Raw genomic sequence first — 23599 nt, 5'->3', positions numbered from 1 at the left:
CTTCAGCTGAAATTCAGACCACGGGGTCACAGTGTCTCCTCTCTGCTCCCTTTACGTTGACATTTACAGGTCTGATATTGTATCACATAGTACATCAAGTGCAAAATAGGTTTCACTGTCTCATATTCATCAGTGTTTCTTCAGATTTTTTCGGATTCTTAGGTTGTTGTGGCAGAAACCACTGTAATCGTCATAGTCAGGTTAGAAATCAGTTCATAGAGCCAGATGCGAGATTGTTAAGAGACTTCACTTCATTTAGTAACTTTCCACCTCATATTTCTTGTTGTAATACACAATATTTTAAAGTTTAAATTCACATAATTGTTTTTTAATGCTTTCAAACTCTAACTGTCTTTTGTAAGAAACTGCAGATTTACTGAAATCTTAACTTTATTATCTCTTTCACGCCCTTTCAATGAATAATATTATGTGATTACCCCTCCCCCCAACTTCAAATACACTGCTAGGGCCTAAATTACTGACAGCATTAGTAAATCCACTGCGTGCCTTAAATAAAATACAGATTCTCAAGAATGTGTCTATTTCATGATTAATTCAGGTTCAGCTACATTCCACTTTCGAATAATAAATTTATAATTTGGCGGCCCCTTCCAGGACTGGATTAAAACGGAATATTCGAAGATACAATATAATAATAATTTTCTTACTGGGTAAATTCACTAAGGCAAATAGCCAAACTAGTCTAGAATTAGTTTATCAAGGTCACACACAGATAGGAATTTCTTGGTGGCACCTAAATTGACAATTGACCCAATTATTAGTATGGATTTCTTGAATAGTAATCAAATGACATTAGGTCTTCACAGAAGACAGGTAATTCTACGAGAGGAAAGAAAAAATATCTATTTCGGGAAGCAGGTTATTCAAGTGAAGATAGCAGCGAGCTGATTGAAACTATGGTACCAACAAGGTTAGTGTATGGAAGAAAAGACAAGCAAGAACCCTGACTAAGAGAGGCAATTGTAAGATGAGAAGAAAATGATTAGAAGTGAATTCTATTAGAAAATCAACGACCTGGTGTCACAACCAGAAAATATTAGTGTAGGAGCAAGCGAGAAATTAGGAGATATCTGTCTTGCTAGTGATGAAGTTTCCTCACCAAAATCGGGAAAAATTAAAAATTTCTAGAACTCTTTAAAGTAAAGCAGAACAGGAAATATTTGTAGCCCGCTATGGAATCCCACTAGGCTGCAGACGTAAAGTTTGTATGGAGGTTCGAAAAATGATGGATGGAGAAATTGAAAATTCCGTTTTAACCTATAATAGTAAGTTGTGAGTGGAAAGATGAATCCGTAAGGCTAGGTCTGGATTCTTGGCAAATACAAACAATTAGTGCAACAAAAATTGATAGGCCTTAGAAACTAGAAGAGTTGTTGCAGGGGTTCCATGGGGTCACAGTTTTGTCCTTGAGAGATCTGAAATCTAGCTATTGCTAACCTTAACTACGTCCTTTCTTGTGTCTATGTGATGTTACCAGTACCGCACCTATCATTTGGACTGAATATCTCATATGGTGCCTTTATTTGCAGATTAAACTTACCGTCGATAATTCATCAAAACATGTGACAACTTATGTCGATGACCTATAAATGGAGGAGAAATCATGGGAAGAGCATAATCAGGTTCTGAAAGCTCTGCCCAGTGCTTTAAACAATCATGGCGTAAGGAAAAATAATGGAAAACTTTTTTTGGCCAAATAACTTTTTGGTTAATATTATTACAGTGGAAAATCGTATCACCATGCCTGGACAAGATCGAAATCATTGAATCATTACCAACACCAAGGACCAGGACTTATCAATTTTCATAATTTCTTCATGTAGGTAACCACATCAGCAACACCATGGATAAGTTAAATCACAGGCAAGAAGACACCTTGGTCCTGGGACAAAACAGCTGAGAGAGATTTCGAAGCATTATGGACATTATGGTGAGAGGATCGGTCTATGACATCCCGATTTAACGCGAGAACGAGAGACTTCTCTATGGCCACTCGCAGTGCCAAGACAGGGCTTGGGCTCATGATCTTTCAGGAAATCGAGATACACGAAAAGTGTGAACACAAGACCATTACTTTTGACAGTAATATCAAGAGCGAGAATTACTCAGTGACTGAATTGGAAGTGCTAACAGTCATATGGACCCGTCTGGGTGCAAGACTACCATGTATAGTAATCACAAGGGTCTTGAATTCGTGCTGTAAGTAAAATTAACCCAGGAAAGACTAATTAGATGGATCTTGTACCTGCAGGAATTTGACTTCTCAGTCACGTATATATCAGGGAAGATGAGAGTCATCGAGGGTGCAGTGTTATGTTGACTGACAGGGGTAACGAATGAAATGACTGAACACCTGGAAGAAAATTGCTTTAGTATTTTGTATTTGAGAAAGGTAGTATTCGAAAATTATGTAACCACTACTAGGAGAGAGATGGCAAGAGAGCAAAATAAGGAGATGTCACTCTTGTAATTACAAGATTAATGGAAAGACAGAAATCAGGCAGGCATCACGCAAATCTGTTTACTTAGAATGGGATTTTTATTCTATCAATGAAGTATTGTCACTTTACTGTGGGCTCCTTGTGTACTTGAGGAGGTAATAGACGAAGTCATATTGTATACAGAGCTCAGAATAATTCAGTTACGTTAGTTTCTGACAGGAGAAGTGCTTCTTCAAATTAAAATTAATCATCTCACTTCAATAAGACGGGAAGATGGATTAGAAGAGTTCTCCCACTACACAAATCACACCAGAAAACAAAACCATAAACTAGAGTCACTCATGCTCCTTTGTAAGCAATTTTTCCCAAAAATTTGAGATAACACAGTGCAAAAATATTAAAGGGAGCCCTTCCGATGACATGACGAGGTTTCTGCTATGTGTTGATCATAGCAGTACATACATTAATATTTGAGAACATGTTATGTAAGCATTACCTCACCCAAGTCGGTCGTGAAGAAAAAACTATTTTGGATAACAGCAGTCCCCAGTTGAGGTTGGTACAACCAAAGCCAACACTAAATAGAAATAGGATCAAGCGTATTTTTATTTTATCATACTGCTTAAATTGAAATCCTTAAGGCTGACTGTATCGAAGGAGCTACGTGAGGATTTCCTCACACAAGTCAAAAAGACACAATTACTTTCGATAGCGGCACTAAACATACATAATATCAAGAGTACTTTTGTTTGATTGTACCACCTAAATTGAAATTCTTTAGGATGGATTATAAAACATTTCGGAAAATTTTCAGAATATACTGCAACAAGCAATTTACCATATGGGATGTAATTCTGAAGAATTTTATAGATGTAGTCAGTAAGATCCCATACAGTACCACATTGTTGCCCCCATTGTCTGTCTTAAAATACAGCCACCCATGAGACAAAGTGTGAGAAGTAGTTGATTTTCCGCCAAGGAGGTGAAAAAAGCGCAAAGAGTTCGCCGACCAGCATTGTGGAGCATAAATGATGCAGGATGCTAGTGAAACGAACGTGCTCTCTGGAAAAGTAAGTTGCGTGATTATCATATGGGTCAGAAGATACTAGCAAATTCCTCGATATTGTTTAACAAGCATACGAGGCCTTATCACAAATTCTTTTCTGTATGTAACATCCAACTTATGATGAGGAGGATTGCACATGCTAACGCATTTGACATGGACACAATGAAGTCGAATAAATCGGTTCTTGTACACCACATTAACCACATCAAACCCTTCTTAGAATAAGATACTTGTTAGTGACACAGGAGGAGAAGTGAACACAAATGAAGAGGACGTTCAGACGGAAATGGAGTGCATAAGGCGAGTAAGTAAACAAGCTAAAGTATATGGCATCGTCTGGAGGTGTACAATTGTACAAGGTTCTCGCAGTGCATTGTGAGGGCGGTACATTGACTGGGATTAGAATTAATCAGACAAAAGAAGAATGAAGCCATGTGTGAGATAGTGATGGTTTCATTAAATAAGGAGTAACCTGTGGTTATGGCCTGTATATGTGAGTACCGGGTGCACAAATGTAGGCTAAATGCATTGATGAAACAGAGATATAGTAGAGCAATGAATATTATGATACAGTAATGCTGAGTTTGTCCGCCTCTTGTGGTCTCGCGGTAGCGTTCCCGCTTCCCGAGTACGAGGTTACGGGTTCGATACCCGGTGGGAACAGGGATTTTCATCTGCCCCGACGTGACTGGGTGTATTTGTGTCGTCTTCATCATCATCGTTTATCCCCATTACGGTCGGAGGATTGCAACGGGAAACTACTTGCATTAGGACCTTTTTGCAGTCAGACAGGATTTATGAAGAGGTTCGTCTCCTGAGTACTTCAGAGCCAGGGAATGTTGGGCTTGGTGATATTTCTGAGTGCACTCGGTGGGGTGTTTGGATGTGGTGATCGGTTGGATGGCCAAGTGGAAAAACTGCTGACAGTAAAGAATGCTTTCTTCAACTTTGGTATATGCTTTGTCGTGGCTAAGTGAAGCAGAACATGCCTCAGGTCGGCACTGACGTACGGGCGGTGATATCTGCCCCCATCTGCTCTGGTACCATGTTGCAATGAGACACTTTGCATTGCTGACAGCATGCCAATGGATAGCCAATGGCCTCTGCAGGCCATGGCAATGATATCAGTGGTGCTGTACTTCGTCAGCGATAGCGCCTAGAGCAACCCTTCAGCCCCACAGGCATTCACTGCGACGACGCATGGATACTGCTGTACGTGGGATTTAACCCACTGTCCTCTGGCAGGAGTCAGACAGGGGCTGGGACTGGGTCTATGGCGGAATAAGTTCTGTGTAGAACTCAGTATACAGGGTGAAAAGTATTTAAACCGACAAACTCTGGGAGGTTAACGGGGACATCAAAACAAATATTTTTCCCGAATGTAATTTTTTCCTATGAGGATTATTTAAACCAGTGGAGGCCGTATTACTCTCTTCAGTTCTTAGAGGCCGTATTACGATCTTCAGTTGTTAGAGGGCATATTACACTCTTCAGTTGTAGGCAACTGCTATCCACCAGTGTAGTAGTGCATTGTCTCTGTTTACTTATGGAGCGACGCACCTGGAGTGAGTACACTGATATGGTTGGTGCGTACTACGTAGTGCACCACAACGGACGACCTGCACAGCGCGTTTATCAACAACAATATCCTAATCGCCGTATCCCGCATCATACTGTAGGTCCTTTGCTGCTGGGTACCAACGTCTGCGTGAGACCGGGTCATTTAGCAGATTACCTGGACAGGGATGCCGTCACACGGTAAGAACGCTGCAATTTGAGGAAGCTGTCTTGCAGCATGTGGAGCGGAATCCTTCAATCAGCACTCGTGCAATTGCACGTAACATGGGGACGAATCAGACGAATGTAAGAACAGTCATTCGAGAGCAATTGTTACCTCCATTTCACTTACAGCGTGTCCACAACCTGGAACCAGTTGATTACCCACACAGAGCACAGTTTTCGCAGTGGTACCTGGAACAGTGTGAAATGCATCCTACATTTATATCCTCTGTGTTGTTTAAAGATGAAGCAACGTTCGGGCGTGATGGAGTCTTCAACATGCACAATTTGCGTGTTTGGAGTGAGGATAACCCCCATGCCACAGTTACTAGCGCTCATCAAGCGCGGTTCTTCGTTAATGTGTGGGTCGCTGTTGTTGGGGACTGTTTAAATGGTCAGTATCTGCTACCTAGGCCATTAAATGGCATGCACTGTTACAATTTTTCTCGCCAGAACATTGCCTGGACCGACGGTTCCCAGGAACGTGGATTGGCAGAGGTGGTCCTGTACCATGGTCTGCTCGGTCCCCAGATTTGTCCCCTCTGGACTTTATGTGTGGGGAGAGATGCGCAACATTGTTTACGCAACTCCTGTTGCATCAGAAGAGGATCTGGTTGCCCGGATAGTAGCAGCAGCAGGAACAATTCAGGATACTGCTGGGGTTTTTGCCCGTGTCAGACAGAACATGATCCGACGGTGTAACCTTTGTTTACGTTTTCATTTTTGAAAATCTACTGTAATTGAAATTGGGTTGTGTTAATGTGTTGTCTCTTGTTCATAAAAAATTGGAAAAGTGTTTGTTGGTTTAATTAGTTTGCCGCCAGAGGAATCTTCCTATACCGGTTTAAATACTCCTCATAGGAAAGAATGACTTTAGGGAAAAATATTTGTTTTGGTGTCCCCTACAACCTCCCAAAGTTTGTCGGTATAAATATTTTTCACCCCGTAGGTGGCGGCAGTGCGGATGGGAGGTAGACAGTGCTGTGGCACTAAATCCCTTGTCGAACTTAGTGCTGGTGGCGACAGTCATGGTCCGGTATCATTTGCACGACCGCTACTGGCTAAGCCCCATAGTCTGACTGTTCAGTGTGGACCAGGCATTGTGGTGGTGATGAACTCTAGCCAAAGGGATGCCTCATCCTCAAAATTCAGACATACTTTTATTGCTCCACTGTGTATTTGTTTCGGTGAAACATGGCGTCCAGTCACATCAACAATAACAAAAGATCTGTCCTGGTGTGGAATCGTCAACTTCACCAATATTAGCCTATTGTGTAGCGAAGTAACGTTCCCACTTGCTATACTCCCTCTTCTAGCTTCCCCAAGGCCTTAGTATTTGCTTGATGGGCCCTCTTCCACACATACTGAACCGAACTTGCAAATTCTAAGACTGATTCTCCATTCCTACCTCCAGTCTGTCTTATCATGTCAAACGGCAATGGTATCTCATGCTCAACCACGAATGGCGAGAGCCCTGTGCTAAGGTGCACTTCAGAGTTATATGCACTTACGTGGAAGCATAAATTCACTGCTGGCCATTAAAGTTGCTGCACCAAGAAGAAATGCAGATGATAAATGGGTATTCATTGCACAAATATATTATACCAGATCTGACATGTTATTACATTTTCACGCAATTTGGTTGCATAAATTCTGGGAAATCAGCACCCTCTGGCCGAAATAACTGCCTTGTTACGCCTGGGCATTGAGTCAAACAGAGCTTGGATGCTGCCCATACAGCTTCACCATGATACCACAGTTCATCAAGAGCATATTGTGACGAGCCAGTTGCTCGGCCACCATTGACCAGACGTTTTCAGTTGGTGAGAGATGTGGATAATGTGCTGGCCAGGGCAACAGTCGAACATTTTCTGTATCCAGAAAGGCCCGTACAGGACCTGCAACATGCGGTCGTCCATTATCCTGCTGAAATGTAGGATTTCGCAGGGATCGAATGAAGGATAAAGCCACGGGTCGTAACACATCTGAAATGTCACGTCCACTGTTCAAAGTGCCGTCAATGCGAACAAGAGGTGATCGAGACGTGTAACCAATGGGACCTGTAACACCGTAGCTCTAATACTCTACTGATTTATTTTGCCTCTTGTTTTATTTAATGTCACATCGTTGAGCTTCTGTAAAGGTGTTTGATTGAATAGATAACACAAAACTGTATACTCCTTTCTTTGTAAAATCTTTGATGTCATGGTTTGATTTTATGCTATGTAGTATATCTGTCATTTAAATTCTTTGTCCCATTTCGAGGGAACAAAACTTACTGTATATAATTGTAATATCTGTGTGAATAATTTTTTGTAGAAATGTCAATATTTGGAAATGTTCTGTTTTATGTAATGTATTTGGTTGCTGTTATGTAAACTGCTGATCCTCACTCAGGGTTCTTAGTTATTTTGTATGTAAAACGTCTTGTGGTTCCCCTCGGGAACGGAACTGTGTAGCGCGCGCAAAATGTGGTAGAAAAGGTGGAACCAAGAGTCAGTCGGGGACGAGCTACCAAACTGTGCACTGCCATGTAAAAGTTGTATATTGTGCTAGTTCCGAGAGAGGCTTTTCCTGCCACTTTCCAATGCCTCGGATGGATGGATAAATAGCTATAACGATTCTGGAATTGGTATCCATCATCGCCACCAAGAAGGCACAGAGTCCAGCAATTCTGCCTGCAAATCAGCCTACCAACATGCAGTTGCCACCACATTGCGCAATCACTGTAACGGAATAGTATAATAATGTACAGTGAACGATCAACTTATTGGATGTGTTAGTGTGCACAAATATAAGGTAACTTAAAACTGAATTCATGTTCCTACCTTGATTTATTTCCCTATTACAACACCTCTGGGGTTCCTCTCCATTTGAACTATGATTACCAAGTGTCCTAGTTTGTGGAAAAACATTAAATAATATTGTTTGATCTTTGGTAAGAAGAGAGTATTTAGATTTACTGTGGATTTAGTGAAATTGTGGGAGGTAGTAAATATAGTTTTGTGAAAACCTCCCAGTGATGGAAATAGTCCAATTTAAAGATTTGTGGAATTTCAAAGTCATCTATTTAATCATTTACTTCAAAGTAGACGACTGTGGTAACAAAGTCAATTTGCTGTTTCCTTTTAAAAAAATTAAAAATTCTTAAAACTGAAGATAATAAAGTTTTGCTTAGTTAATGATCATAGTGCTGCCTGTAGTATATTTTAAAAGGTGAGTCAGTTTATTGCAAATTTGTCAACATTACGTTTCACTGTAGTAAAAGTGGAAAACTGCAATAGTGGATAGTTACATATTCATGTTAGCTAAGTGTTTGTATCTCTAGTGTATTGGAAGTGCATATTAACAGTATAACAGGATCCACAGTCTCACTATTGTGCTAATGCTAGGTAACAAGTAATTGCAAGACCACTATTTATGAAAACAATAATTTCTTTATTCAAAAGACAGTGAGAAGTAACCTGTTAGTGAATTCCATTTAACTTTCATTCTAAATAAAATAGTATGAAGTTGAGAGACACTTAACCTGTGACCAGTTCATAATTTTGTAGTGAACTACATTTGTAATTTTATGTCAGTTAGGAAAATGTTTGAACAATAATACTGAACCTGTCCAATTAATGATTCTGCAGTGAATATTACTAGTAATGTTATTAAGACCATTCAGTTTGAATAAGCCCTGAAAGTAATAGTGTGTTTCATTAGCTGTTATATTCATGCAAATAGTCTGTCCTGCTCTGTCAGCTTCCAATCTTTACCATGAACATATGCAGGTGTCAGAGTTCACTGCACTTGCGTGGGGCAAAATATAGGTTGTGTTTGTCCGTTAAAGTTACTCATACCTAATTTCTTAAACAACAATGTTAATCATTCTCTTGCCTAATTAGGCCGATGACCATTTTCCTTGTCCTTTAACCAGTGTAGCTAGGTAAAACATTATTTGCTACTGTCTGAATATTTACGTAATTCTGACTTTTATTTCCGATAAGCCACCTCCGTTAGGTACGACACGGTCAACATAGCGAAATTCCTCTCAGAGGGGTACACTGGTCTCTTGCTTTATACCATAATTACTCTAATAAAATAGTTCTATTTTACAAACTACCTCCAGCATCGAGGTTATGGTATAGCAGTAGCAGACAGGGAGTGTTATACACTCCACACCATCACGCCTGGTTATACGCCAGTATGGCGTTGACGAATACACGTTTCCAATGTGCGTTCAGCGCAATGACACCAAATACGGATGCGACCATCATGATGCTGTAAACAGAACCTGTAGTCATCTGATAAAATGACATTCTGCATTTCGTGCAGCTAGGTTCGTCGTTGAGTACACCATTGCAGGCGCTCCTGTCTATGATGCAGCGTCAAGGGTAACCGCTGCCATGGTCTCCGAGCTGACAGTCCATGCCGCTGCAAACGTCGTCGAACTGTTCGTGCAGATGGTTGTTGTCTTGCAAACGTCCCCGTCTGTTGACTCAGGGATCGAGAGGTGGCTGCATGATCCGTTACAGCCATGAGGATAAGATGCCTGCTAGTGACGCGAGGTCCTTGGGATCCAGCACGGCGTTCCGTATTACCCTCCTGAACCCATCGATTCGATATTCTGCTAACAGTCATTGGATATCGACCAACGCGAGCAGCAGTGTTGCTATACGATAATCCGCAATCGCAACAGTCTACAATCCGACCTTTATCAAAGTCGGAATCCTGATGATACGCATTTGTCCTCCTTACACGAGGCACCACAACAACGTGTCACCAGGCAAAGCCGGTCAACTGCTGTTTGCGTATGAGAAATCGTTTGGAAACTTTCCTCATGTCAACAGGTTGTGGGTGTCACCACCGGCGCCAACCTCGTGTGAATGCTCTGAAAAGCTAATCATTTGCATATCACAGCATCTTCTTCGTGTCGGTTAAATTTTGCGTTTGTAGCACGTCATCTGCGTAGTGTAGCAATTTTAATGGCGAGTAGTGTTTATGTTCCATTCAGAATGGTGTGCTTTCACATTTTTTTTTGTCATCAATCTACTGACTGGTTTGATGCGACCCGCCACAAGTTCCTTTCCTGTGCTAACCTCTTCATCTCAGAATAGCACTTGCAACCTACGTCCTCAATTATTTGCTTGACGTATTCCAATCTCTGTCTTCCTCTACAGTTTTTGCACTCTACAGCTCCCTCTAGTACCATGGAAGTCATTCCCTCATGTCTTAGCAGATGTCCTATTATCCTGTCCCTTCTCCTTATCAGTGTTTTCCACATATTCCTTTCCTCTCCGATTCTGCGTAGAACCTCCTCATTCCTTACCTTATCAGTCCACCTAATTTTCAACAGTCGTCTACAGCACCACATCTCAAATGCTTCGATTCTCTTCTGTTCCGGTTTTCCCACAGTCCATGTTTCACTACCATACAATGCTTTACTCCAGACGTACATCCTCAGAAATTTCTTCCTCAAATTAAGGCCGGTATTTAATATTAGTAGACTTCTCTTAGCCAGAAATGCCTTTTTTGCCATAGCGAGTCTGCTTTTGATGTCCCCCTTGCTCCGTCCGTCATTGGTTATTTTACTGCCTAGGTAGCAGAATTTCTTAACTACATAGACTTCGTGACCATCAATCCTGATGTTAAGTTTCTCGCTGTTCTCATTTCTACTACTTCTCATTACCTTCATCATTCTCCGATTTACTCTCAAACCATACTGTGTACTCATTAGACTGTTCATTCCGTTCAGCAGATCATTTAATTCTTCTTCACTTTCACTCAGGATAGCAATGTCATCAGCGAATCGTATCATTGATATCCTTTCACCTTGTATTTTAATTCCACTCCTGAACCTTTCTTTTATTTCCATCATTGCTTCCTCGATGTACAGATTGAAGAGTAGGGGCGAAAGGCTACAGCCTTGTCTTACACCCTTCTTAATAGGAGCACTTCGTTCTTGATCGTCCACTCTTATTATTCCCTCTTGGTTGTTGTACATATTGTATATGACCCGTCTCTCCCTATATCTTACTCCTACTTTTTTCAGAATCTCGAACAGCTTGCACCATTTTATATTGGCGAACGCTTTTTCCAGGTCGACAAATCTTGTGAAAGTGTCTTGTTCTTTCTTTAGCCTTGCTTCCATTATTAGACGTAACGTCAGAATTGCCTCTCTCGTCCCTTTACTTTTCCTAAAGCCAAACTGATCGTCTCCTAGCGCATTCTCACGTTTCTTTTCCATTCTTCTGTATATTATTCTTGTAAGCAGCTTCGATGCATGAGATGGTAAGCTGATTGTGCGATAATTCTCGCACTTGTCAGCTCTTGCCGTCTTTGGAATTGTGTGGATGATGCTTTTCCGAAAGTCAGATGGTATGTCACGAGACTCATATATTCTACACACCAACGTGAATAGTCGTTTTGTTACAACTTCCCCCAATTATTTTAGAAATTCTGATGGAATCTTATCTATCCCTTCTGCCTTATTTGACCGTAAGTCCTCCAAAGCTCTTTTAAATTCCGATTCTAGTACAGGATCCCCTATCTCTTCTAAATCGACTCCTGTTTCTTCTTCTATCACATCAGACAAATCTTCACCCTCATAGAGGCTTTCAGTGTATCCTTTCCACCTATCTGCTCTCTCCTCTGCATTTAGCAGTGGAAATCCCGTTGCACTCTTAATGTTACCACCGTTGCTTTTAATGTCACCAAAGGTTGTTTTGACTTTCCTGTATGCTGAGTCTGTCCTTCCGACAATCATATCTTTTTCGATGTCTTCACATTTTTCCTGCAGCCATTTCGTCTTAGCTTCCCTGCACTTCCTATTTATTTCATTCCTCAGCGACTTGTATTTCTGTATTCCTGATTTTCCCGGAACATGTTTGTACTTCCTCCTTTCGTCAATCAACTCAAGTATTTCTTCTGTTACCCATGGTTTCTTCGCAGCTACCTTCTTTGTACCTATGTTTTTCTTCCCAAGTTCTGTGCTGGCCGTTTTTAGAGATGTCCATTCCTCTTCAACTGTACTGCCTACTGCGCTATTCCTTATTGCTGTATCTATAGCGTTAGAGAACTTCAAACGTATCTCATCATTCCTTAGTACTTCCGTATCCCACTTCTTTGCGTATTGATTCTTTCTGACTAATGTCTTGAACTTCAGCCTACTCTTCATCACTACTATATTGTGATCTGAGTCCATATCTGCTCCTGGGTACGCCTTACAGTCCAGTATCTGATTTCGGAATCTCTGTCTGACCATGTTGTAATCTAATTGAAATCTTCCCGTATCTCCCGGCCTTTTCCAAGTATACCTTCCCCTCTTGTGATTCTTGAACAGGGTATTCGCTATTACTAGCTGGAACTTGTTACAGAACTCAATTAGTTCTCCTCTTTCATTCCTTGTCCCAAGCCCCTATTCTCCTGTAACCTTTTCTTCTACTCCTTCCCCTACAACTGCATTCCAGTCGCCCATGACTATTAGATTTTCGTCCCCCTTTACATACTGCATTACCCTTTCAATATCCTCATACACTTTCTCTGTCTGTTCATCTTCAGCTTGCGACGTCAGCATGTATACCTGAGCTATCGTTGTCGGTGTTGGTCTGCTGTCGATTCTCATTAGAACAATCCGGTCACTGAACTGTTCACAGTAACACACCCTCTGCCCTACCTTCCTATTCATAACGAATCCTACACCTGTTATACCATTATCTGCTGCTGTTGTTATTACCCGATACTCATCTGACCAGAAATCCTTGTCTTCCTTCCACTTCTCTTCACTGACCCCTACTATATCTAGATTGAGCCTTTGCATTTCCCTTTTCAGATTTTCTAGTTTCCCTACCACGTTCAAGCTTCTGACATTCCACGCCCCGACTCGTAGAACGTTATCCTTTCGTTGATTATTCAATCTTTTCCTCATGGTAACCTCCCCCTTGGCAGTCCCGTCGCGGAGATCCGAATGGGGGACTATTCCGGAATCTTTTGCCAATGGAGAGATCATCATGACGCTTCTTCAATCACAGGCCACATGTCCTGTGGATACACGTTACGTGTCTTTAATGCAGTGGTTTCCATTGCCTTCTGCATCCTCATGTCGTTGATCATTGCTGATTCTTCCGCCTTTAGGGGCAATTTCCCACCCCTAGGACTAGAGAGTGCCCTGAACCCCTATCCGCTCCTCCGCCCTCTTTGACAAGGCCGTTGGCAGAATGAGGCTGATTTCTTATGCCGGAAGTCTTCGGCCGCCAATGCTGATTATTTATCAACATACTAACTTAGAATCCTCCCAGTTGTTCGATGAACTCAGTCGTGCTTCCACCAAAGTTAAGAAAATGTGGACTAGTTCTTAACTCTCTTTCTTTAATAAGTGACACAATCTTTCATCAGGTCCGATATGTAGTCCATCCCTCTGTCTTTAGTTTTGGTTGTGGCACCCCCAGACTTCGATACCCACCCATTTACTAACGCTTGTGCGACTGTGGCTGCCTGTTGATTTGGCATAGGCACATGTCAGTGTAACGTGGAAAATAGGCTATTACGGTCAGAACAGAACGATTACCTGCTGGTTTTTGGTTGAATAGTCCTAACACGTGCACCCGAATGAAACTGAAGGGTTCCACTTCTTCTTTCAAGCCCTGAAATTGTACAAGCTTCCGATTCAAATCTGCATGCTGTGCACATTCTACATTAAATGCAGCTGAAGTGGGTTCTTAATTCCCAAGAACATTCTACGCAAATTCTAATTTACTGATCTACATGATTCCTTCTTCCCTTCCACCAGTAGTTTTTCACCACTCATCGACTCGTCGTCCTGCATCCCCTGGGCCCTGATAAATTACGCTAACGCATTTCACATACTTATTTCAACTCTACTGGCACAACCACCCATTGTCCTTATTTTGTTTTTCTACACAATAATCTGTGATGCATGATAAACTGATGTTGCTTGCTACACTTCTTACACTCCTCGTTGGTGCTCTGACTTGTTGCCATTCACTTGTGCCTGAACCAGTGCTTCTACTCCTGTGGTTTTCTTGCTTAAGGGAAGTATAAAAGGTAGTGTGGATATGAAATACCGATTTTTTGTATAAAACCGTTGTTTGAAGTTTTCTCTTTAATTGTTGTACTTTCGTTGATTTAGGGCGACTGGAAGTATTTTTAATTTATCTTGAAATAATTTACTGCATAGTTAATTTCTGCAGCTTCTATGCACACTTGTTCAGTTACAAAACATCTCGGAGCTGTTTGCTCTAGAAGGTGGTGTTTTATATTGATTTATAGTAAACATTCTGCTACATAGGTTAGCTCCATTAGTTGCTGTGATACCAGTTCCTGTTTTTGATGTAATGCATTGTAATATCACTTTGTTGTAAGGTGTATTACATATTTCGTTGTGTGTATTTTGACGTTTTTCTCATTGAGTTGTGTTTCTCTCTTAAAGAAGACTTCACCAAAGGGAGTAAGAAGTAGGGGAAGTAAGGGGAAGTAGATTCCACGGAACACGTCCTGTTAGAAGTTTACATCCGGAGAACGAGGTTAGGGGAAACAACAGTGAACAAATTTCTTCACCGCCAAGTGCTTCCAAGAAGAAGTTTGTGAACATTAATGGGGTATACAGTAAAACAGGTGCCAGTGATATCAGTTTAACATTTGTTATACGTGTACTAAAAGCAATCTTTACTCAAACGCCGTACTGTAATTTGTGTGGTGGAATCCCGAAAAGGAATGACTCAGTTCGAAGTATGGAAGACATTTGTTTCAGTTATGGGAGCTACAAAAAATTTTGGAAATCTTAAAACTGTAAAAACATTAACTGTATAGAATCTTATGTGGGATGCTTCTATGGTCTCATACGCATAGGTGAAGCCTTATGGTTGGAAAAATTTTGTGTGCTCGTATGAATCTCTCATGCCCCCATGTATCGAGGCACACAGATGATTTAGCGGAAACAGTGAAAGTAATTGCAGAAGATTCAATGTAATCTGCAACAGTAGAAATAATTGGAGAAATTGATGGTAATGACATATTCATAGTATTCGACGGATCACGGCAAAAAAGTGACCATCAATGTTGAAATTCCTGTGCAGCTGCCCTAAGTATTGATACTAGGAAGGTGCTTCATGTTGATGTATTGTCAAAACTTTGCCATTGATGCACAAACATGAATGCCAATAATGAAATGGAGCAGTTACATTAACATAACTGTCAGAAATCATATGAAGTATCGAGCGGAGCAGTGGAAAGTGCCTCAGCTGTGAAGATCTTTCAGCGTTCTCAGGAACAACGTGATGTTCGCTATGCTAAATTAATTGGTCATCGTGATTTCACTTTATTCAATGAAGTCCTAACACCTCAAAAGTCAGAATATGTCTATCACGTGCAGAAACGAATCGACACCCGACTGTGTAAAATCAGACAGAACTATTCTAACTAAAAGATTGAAGATGGCAAGAGTATTAGAGGACGTTTCACTGACGAAAGATCCAATCAGCTAAGTGAACGTTATGGCCAAGCCATTATAAAGAGTACAAATAATCTGGATAGAATGAGAAAAGCAATGTGGACAACGTTTTCCACAAGACGTTAAGTTTTGAGAAGCCACTAAACAAATTATGTTTAATTGACTGGTATAAATACCGCAACGCTGGGGCAGCAGCACTCGAGTATACCCATAGAAACACAATTCCTGAAGTTTTTGGAGTCGTAATAAAGCCAGTATACAGAGTATAGGACATTCAGATCTTTTGAAGACATGTCTCACAGGAAAAACTGAAAATATTAATTAGTCTTTCAACAACGTTGTATGGACCAGGGTGCCCATAAACATATTTTTGAGTCTAAAAACACAGAAGAACGTGCAAACGATGCTATTACCACCTTCAGTGATGGGGACTCAGGCAGAATGAAGGTTCAGAAGCAAGTTGGAATTAGGTGTGGCCAAAATATAGAAATAATCGACGGGAACTCAGTAGACGACGAGTCTCTAACGCAGAAATTATGGTCAAAAATACAACAGAAATAGCAGCATCCCTCAAACGGAGAAAGAGGTTGCATATCGGTTATCCTCAGGAAAATAAAGATTACATAGCTGGAGAGTTTTTGGCTTTCTCTTCGTTCAGCAGTGAGTCTTCCTTTACTTCAAGTACGCTTTCTGAGAAACTAATTTTCTTGCAAGTGTTTCCCATTATCTCAGAAAGTACTTGAGCTAAAGCTCTGAAATTTTTATCTCTTATTTGCAGTGGTATTATACAGGGTGATTCAAAAAGAATACCACAACTTTAGGAATTTAAAACTCTGCAACGACAAAAGGCAGAGCTAAGCACTATCTGTCGGCGAATTAAGGGAGCTATAACGTTTCATTTAGTTGTAAATTTGTTCGCTTGAGGCGCTGTTGACTAGGCGTCAGCGTCAGTTGATGCTAAGATGGCGACCGCTCAACAGAAAGCTTTTTGTGTTATTGAGTACGGCAGAAGTGAATCGACGACAGTTGTTCAGCGTGCATTTCGAACGAAGTATGGTGTTAAACCTCCTGATAGGTGGTGTATTAAACACTGGTAAAAACAGTTTACAGAGAATGGGTGTTTGTGCAAAGGGAAAAGTTCTGGACGGCCTCCAAGAAGCCCTGATCTTACCCCCTGCGATTTTTTCTTATGGGGGTATGTTACGGATAAGGTGTTTCGGCCACCTCTCCCAGCCACCATTGATGATTTGAAACGAGAAATAACAGCAGCTATCCCAACTGTTACGCCCGATATGCTACAGAGAGTGTGGAACGAGTTGGAGTATCGGGTTGATATTGCTCGAGTGTCTGGAGGGGGCCATATTGAACATCTCTGAACTTGTTTTTGATTGAAAAAAAAAACCTTTTTAAATACTCTTTGTAATGACGTATAACAGAAGGTTATATTATGTTTCTTTCATTAAATACACATTTTTAAAGTTGTGGTATTCTTTTTGAATCACCCTGTATTTAGGTGCAACTGCAATGGTAGACATAAAACTCATAATTCGATCATCATTTTAAAAAATAGCATAAATATTTTAAGATCTTCATTAAAAAAGTGATATCTAGGTTGTCAACAATGTTAAGCACTTCATAGTAGATCAGTGAATGTATTATATTACTCTATATCCTGAAAAAATTTGTTTCATTACCTTGGATAGTTGCTGAGAAAACGGGATATGAATGTGTTAATTTCAACATTATGAGGACAGGGCACTGACACTCCCCTTAACCCATCCACATTTCGCCGTTTCTTCACTGGTTAATGAATTACTGTGTACTTAGTTCTAGTGCCCATCTCATCAGTCTATTGGACGGGTCCTTCATACCTAGCAACCACTTGAAAGCAATATGATCCGTCCATACCTTGAACTTCCTTCCCCACAGGTATCACCGGAAATATTTTACTCAGTACATGAAGCTAAACGTATCTACCTCTCCGTTGTAGAATAATTCTTCTCCACTCCTTTCAGTTATCTTGACGCAAAGGCTGTAAGGTATTCTTGACCGTCGACCTCTTGACTCAAAATGCATCCAAGAACGTCGATCGATGCATCACGCAACCGTATAAACTCCTTCTGAAGGCCCAGAAACAGCAAGACTGGATTCGATGTTAACGCCCATTTTAATTAGACAAGCACTTACTGACATAATTAACCTTCAGCCCCTTCATGAAATTTCTATAATAACAGTGAGACCAAGAAAAGGTAGCAACTCACTGGTTATTCATGATACCAGTCAATTTTGCACTGTTAGCCATAATCGAGGATAAGTTATTACACCATCCTTACTAATCACATGGTCTAAATAGTTGACTTTTACTAGTGTAAAGAGAAGTTTCTTAGTACTTAGCGTGAAAGGAGCTGCTCACAACCACTCGAATACTTTTGTCAGTAACTGTCTACGCTACTGCATATTTCTCGAAAAGGCGATTAAATCATCGGTGTACGCTAAACACTGGCACTGATTTAGTTCTTTTATTATTCTGTCCAATAAACGATAGAATGTTGTTGGAGCGTTTTTTAACATGAACGGTATTCTTCTGTACTGACAGTGTCCCAAATCTGCTGAAAACGCTGTTTTGCTCTTTCCTCTTCTTCTTACGGATGCTATCCACATCCACTGACGTACAGACACTCTCCCAGATTATCAATCGTTTCTCTGGTGTTTTGAATTGGGAACGTACCTGTCGTAGATTTCTGTTTAGATGGAGACAATCGCAACAGGCTCGATACTTTCTACTATTATTCAGTCAGCCAACTGTCAATTAAAAAATTCCTACAAAACTGATTGCACAAATGGCAGTATTCTGCAAGATCTCCGATATGTTAGTGCTTCATTCCCTGCAGAATCCTGTGTTGTGTTACTGGTGTAGACGGTAAAAGCACTTGCGGAAAAAAGGAGATCCTGATATTTTAGCAACAAGTCTTTACTTTGCCCTTTCTGTCCCCATCAACTGCTTTAACATTTCGAGAAATGCATTCCTAACAACATCCTGTGTCCTCTCACAGCCCACAAGTCCAATGCAGCAATGTTCCTCATCTGGAATCTCTAATGCAGCCCACAACGTCTTTTTGACAACTTAATCTCGTCAGCGCTGAAATTATCTACATTCTGTAGGCACTACCTTGTGTCCATCGCTCTTTGTACATTTACAGTACTACGTCTCACCAGACAACACGCTGCATCCAATACCTCTCCATTCTCCAGGGACTGCTCTAGAAAACTTATCACTTGTTTGGACATGCTCCACATCACCCAAAGCGACTTTACAGTGTCACTTGACTCACAGTCATGCGAATTAAGCCTTAATCTCACTGCTCGCTCTTAAATTGGACTGTCCTGTATACCAGACGCTCCTCATGACGGATAAAAATGGCTCTGAGCACTATGGGACTCAACTGCCGAGGTCATTAGTCCCCTAGAACTTAGAACTAGTTAAACCTAACTAACCTAAGGACATCACAAACATCCATGCCCGAGGCAGGATTCGAACCTGCGACCGTAGCGGTCTTGCGGTTCCAGACTGCAGCGCCTTTAACCGCACGGCCACTTCGGCCGGCATGACGGATAAACACTGACAACTTCTCTTAGCCCGAAAGTCTACCCACTAAGCTGTGGCATATGTCATCAAATGTCAATTATGGCACGATGTTATTGCAGAAAGTCTAGGTCTGCGATCGGGTTGCAGCGTCGTTTACAGTGCCTAATCTTGGTTGTGTCGAACGAAGAATTCATCATTACCGAGTGTAAAATTCTTTTTCCACTATACTCTATTCCAAGCACGCCTCCTACCTACTAACGCTCTTGAGGTCACTGACACATGCATCCTCTTATCCTTTATATTTATTACGACCTACGTCAATCACTATGGATCATTTCGCCTCTGCATTCGTTTTTACCGCATTTATCTTTACTGTGAACTTCTTCTGGCGAGTGTAGGGTTCTCTCCTAAGTGTAATGGATGCTTCTTACCCAGAGACCACTCTTACCAATACCCTTATTAAATCGTCTGAATGCCACATCATCGTTATTAAGCCTCCATGGCTGGTAGTACTGTCTCTGCACAAGATCCTGTACTTCGACAACTAAAACATTTTACACAAATCATCACACACAGCTGCAGGCAACAACACATTCACCTCTAATTCTGTGTTAACTCATAACTGTGTACTTATGTTTCCAAATTGTATCAGCAGTTTGCTCAACTGTTTTATTACGCCTTTTGCAAACCACACTCAATTGGTCATGGAAAAAAACGTGCACCGTTCTGTTTCTATAAGTTTATTCGAATCTCCATATAATTTTATCAAAAGTCTCTGCCTTGTGCAGCACATCCACACACTTTACAAACGACTTCACTGTTTCTGTTATATTACCGTAAAAATTACTTATGTGACCAAGCGTCTATGTCAGCTGATGATCTGAGACGCTCCACAACTGCTACCACCTCTTCAGGAAGGCTACCAGAAAAGGCAGGAATAAGGTTAGCAACAGACACGCCACTTCTAGAAATGAAATGATCGTGTATCTTTGATGTAAGGGAGGCCCCATCCAGGGAAGTTCGGCTATCAGTTTGCAAGTCTTAATTCAGATGACGCCACATTAGGTGACTTCCGTGTCGGTGATGATGAAAGGAGGATGAGGACAACACAACACCAAGAGTGGAGAAAATCTCCAATAAATGGTTCAAATGGCTCTAAGCATTATGGGACTTAACATCTGAGGTCATCAGTCCCCTACACTTAGAACTACTTAAACCTAATTAACGTAAGGACATCACACACATTCATGCCCGAGGCATGACTCGAACCTGCGACCATAGCAGCAGCGCGGTTCCGGACTGAAGCGCCTATAATCTCTCGGCCACAACGGACGCCTAAATCTCCAATCCAGCCATGAATCGAACCCAGGCCCACTGCGTGGTAGGCAAGCACGTTACCAGCCAGTTAATTAGGCACCGGACACCACTTCTAGAGCCTGTGACTTTAACAATTCTATTAATTCTATTTCCTTGTTTTCTCCATTAATCTGTTATCCAAAACCCACTTATCCACCCCTAACTGAGCTACATGATTTACCGATGACCGTACAGCTTCCTCTCTTGTGATGCCTTGCGTCACTTATTTTGCCATTGTTTCACCGTCACTCTTTTTCACTGCTCAAAACAAACAACCCAAAACGAACATAGAAACAATAATCGCACAGTAACCACGATAGAAACTCAGCGGATACTTCCTCTACCAACCTACTTCTTTTGTCTAATCATGAGCCACCTGCTCTCTCTACACTGTCTAGTGATGTGCCTGAACAATTACATGTAAAACTAGCAACCGCTACAGACTCAGCACAAGGGGCAGAATGGCCAAGCAAGTTGCACTGTGTACAATGCACGGGACCTAACCACTCATTTCTAAACTCACATTTCTATTTTAAAAAGTTCACTGGTTCCTCCACTTTTAAGAAAGTAACTGTAAAATTATCATGCTCCCTAATCTTGAACCCCTGATTGTCACCGCAAAAGAACAAAATTGTCTCATTCTTCCAGAAAGATGACTAAGGTGACTTTGACTCACAATGACACAACTCTGAAGTCCACAATTGCACTCCGTGGGATTGAGTGGTGGTAGTGACAGGACGGAGGGCCCAATGGAATTGCTTCTGACAGAAAAGAATGCTTTATTCAACTTCAGTACATGCTTTGTCATGGATCAGTGAAGTAGTACACATCTCACACTTTTGACCCTGGCTGGGGCTGACATAGTAGAAGTTGCTTCCACCCAAGTGACAGGATGCTATGTAGACACACCACATTGTTCACAATATATGTATGGATGGCTGGCAGCCTCTGTAAACCATGGTTGTGATATCAGTAGGGCAATACTTCTTTGTCGGCCACATGCATTCACCGTGAAGGCATTTGGAGACTGCTGTAGACGAAACCCAAACTGCTGCTCTCTGGGGGGAGTCAGACAGTGATTGAGGTATTAAGTCATGTGGGAACTCAGTGCTGGCAGCATCAGGTGCAAATGGCAGGTTGACAGTGCTGTGGCACTGTGTCCCATGACGAACTGAGAGCTGATGGGAGCAAGTGCAGCCCAGTCTCTAACCCATGGCTGCTGCCGGCAATGCTCAGTTATCCCACTGTCTGGTGTAGCCCTGTAGTCATGGTGGTGCTGCTGGACTCTGGTAAAAGGAATGACTCTGCCTTAAAATTCAGTCATATTTATTTAGATCTGAGGCACACTCGTTTCACCAAATGCTGGAATCTAGTGACATTGCCAGCAACAAGAGACTTGTCCTGGTGTCGGGACATTAACACTCCTGCCATAGTTATTACCACTACACAGTGCAGTTTATTCCTGAGTGGAGTTAGATTCGTCTCTTAATCTCCGTACATACATGTTATTCTGACCCGAATGTCGCCACACTGCAGCCAATGGCCTGTGGCTGCTAATGCAATGCTTCATGATGGTTTTCTCACTGCTTAATATTACTCCTGCGCAATGATTGGGTAGCAAACTGCAGTCTGATTGGTACTTTGTTTTATTTTCGTTCTAGGAGCACGAAATTTATGGGTTATTGGCTGATAAACAAGATTTCTTGTCTTATGAGAAATGCGAAGTGTAATGTGGCATCAAAAGAATATGAACCAATAATGTGAATCCAGACCAGATAACCGTCTACAGGAATCCAGCTGACAGCAAGGTAATATTAAATTTTGTAAGGAGAATATGCCATTACAATGCTTTCTGTAGGTGTTGAGCAGAATACAGCAGACTGAACATGAACGAGAGAAGTGAGACCATGCGAGACATTGTGGCCGCAGATGCACAGTAATCCACGAAGTCTAATTTGAATGAAATGAATATCTTAAAGAAAAGTGTACGTACACTCGTGGAACAGTATGTAGCTACTCTCCACTAACTGAAAGCTGTGAGCACTACTGAGACATCTTGCCTGCAATTTGTATGCCCAATCCAAACATTCTAATAACATTTTCGTGTTGTGAAGTTATTGTTAGCAGGTAAAGAATATGATGTGGAAAGCAGTAAGAAGAATAACCATGGTGTCACAAGGAATAAGTTATAAATAAGGAAGTCATGGCGTATATAAAATGAGGAGGAATGATGGAACAATCAAAAAACAGGCATAAGGACAGGAACGATAACCAGAATATATGAACCATTGGTAGAGGTGTTTTATTTTCCTCAGCCTACTTTATTTGTTGTTTGTCTGAAGATAAATAACTGGAACACGATGTTCAACTACATAATTTACGTTACTTTGATCCTGAAAGATAACAAGAGTAGATGGTAATAGTATAATCTACTACCAATAACGCATTAACCACGGAATAATCGTAAGTGTATGTCTGTAATGGATTACCAACGTAAATATAAAAAGTTGATGTGCCATTAAAGCGAAACTTTTCACAGGTACAATGCCTATATTATAACTATAGTAACTATGCGATGGATAATCGTAAATGGCAAACATCTATTTGATTTGTTTATAACGTCAGAGATAGATTAGTATTATGCAAGGCAGATTAAATTTATGCTTAATTGTCTCAGTTCTGCATTATTGGAAAGGGAGAATGGGAAATGGTGAATGTTTGTAAATTATGGTAGGATACATTAAATACATAGAAATAGACATGGAATTTTGTAACTGTTATGACAATCATAGCGTTAGAATAGTGCTGTCATGCTTCTGTTATGAGAAAGTACAGGATCTCGAGCGTCAGATGCAATGGAGACGTTGGCTTCGACAGTATGCTTGCAGAGATGGATG

The sequence above is a fragment of the Schistocerca serialis genome, chromosome 6 (assembly GCF_023864345.2).
Source record: "Schistocerca serialis cubense isolate TAMUIC-IGC-003099 chromosome 6, iqSchSeri2.2, whole genome shotgun sequence".
NCBI classification, from domain to species: Eukaryota; Metazoa; Arthropoda; class Insecta; order Orthoptera; family Acrididae; genus Schistocerca; species Schistocerca serialis.
Note: the sequence above shows the minus strand (reverse complement) of the source record.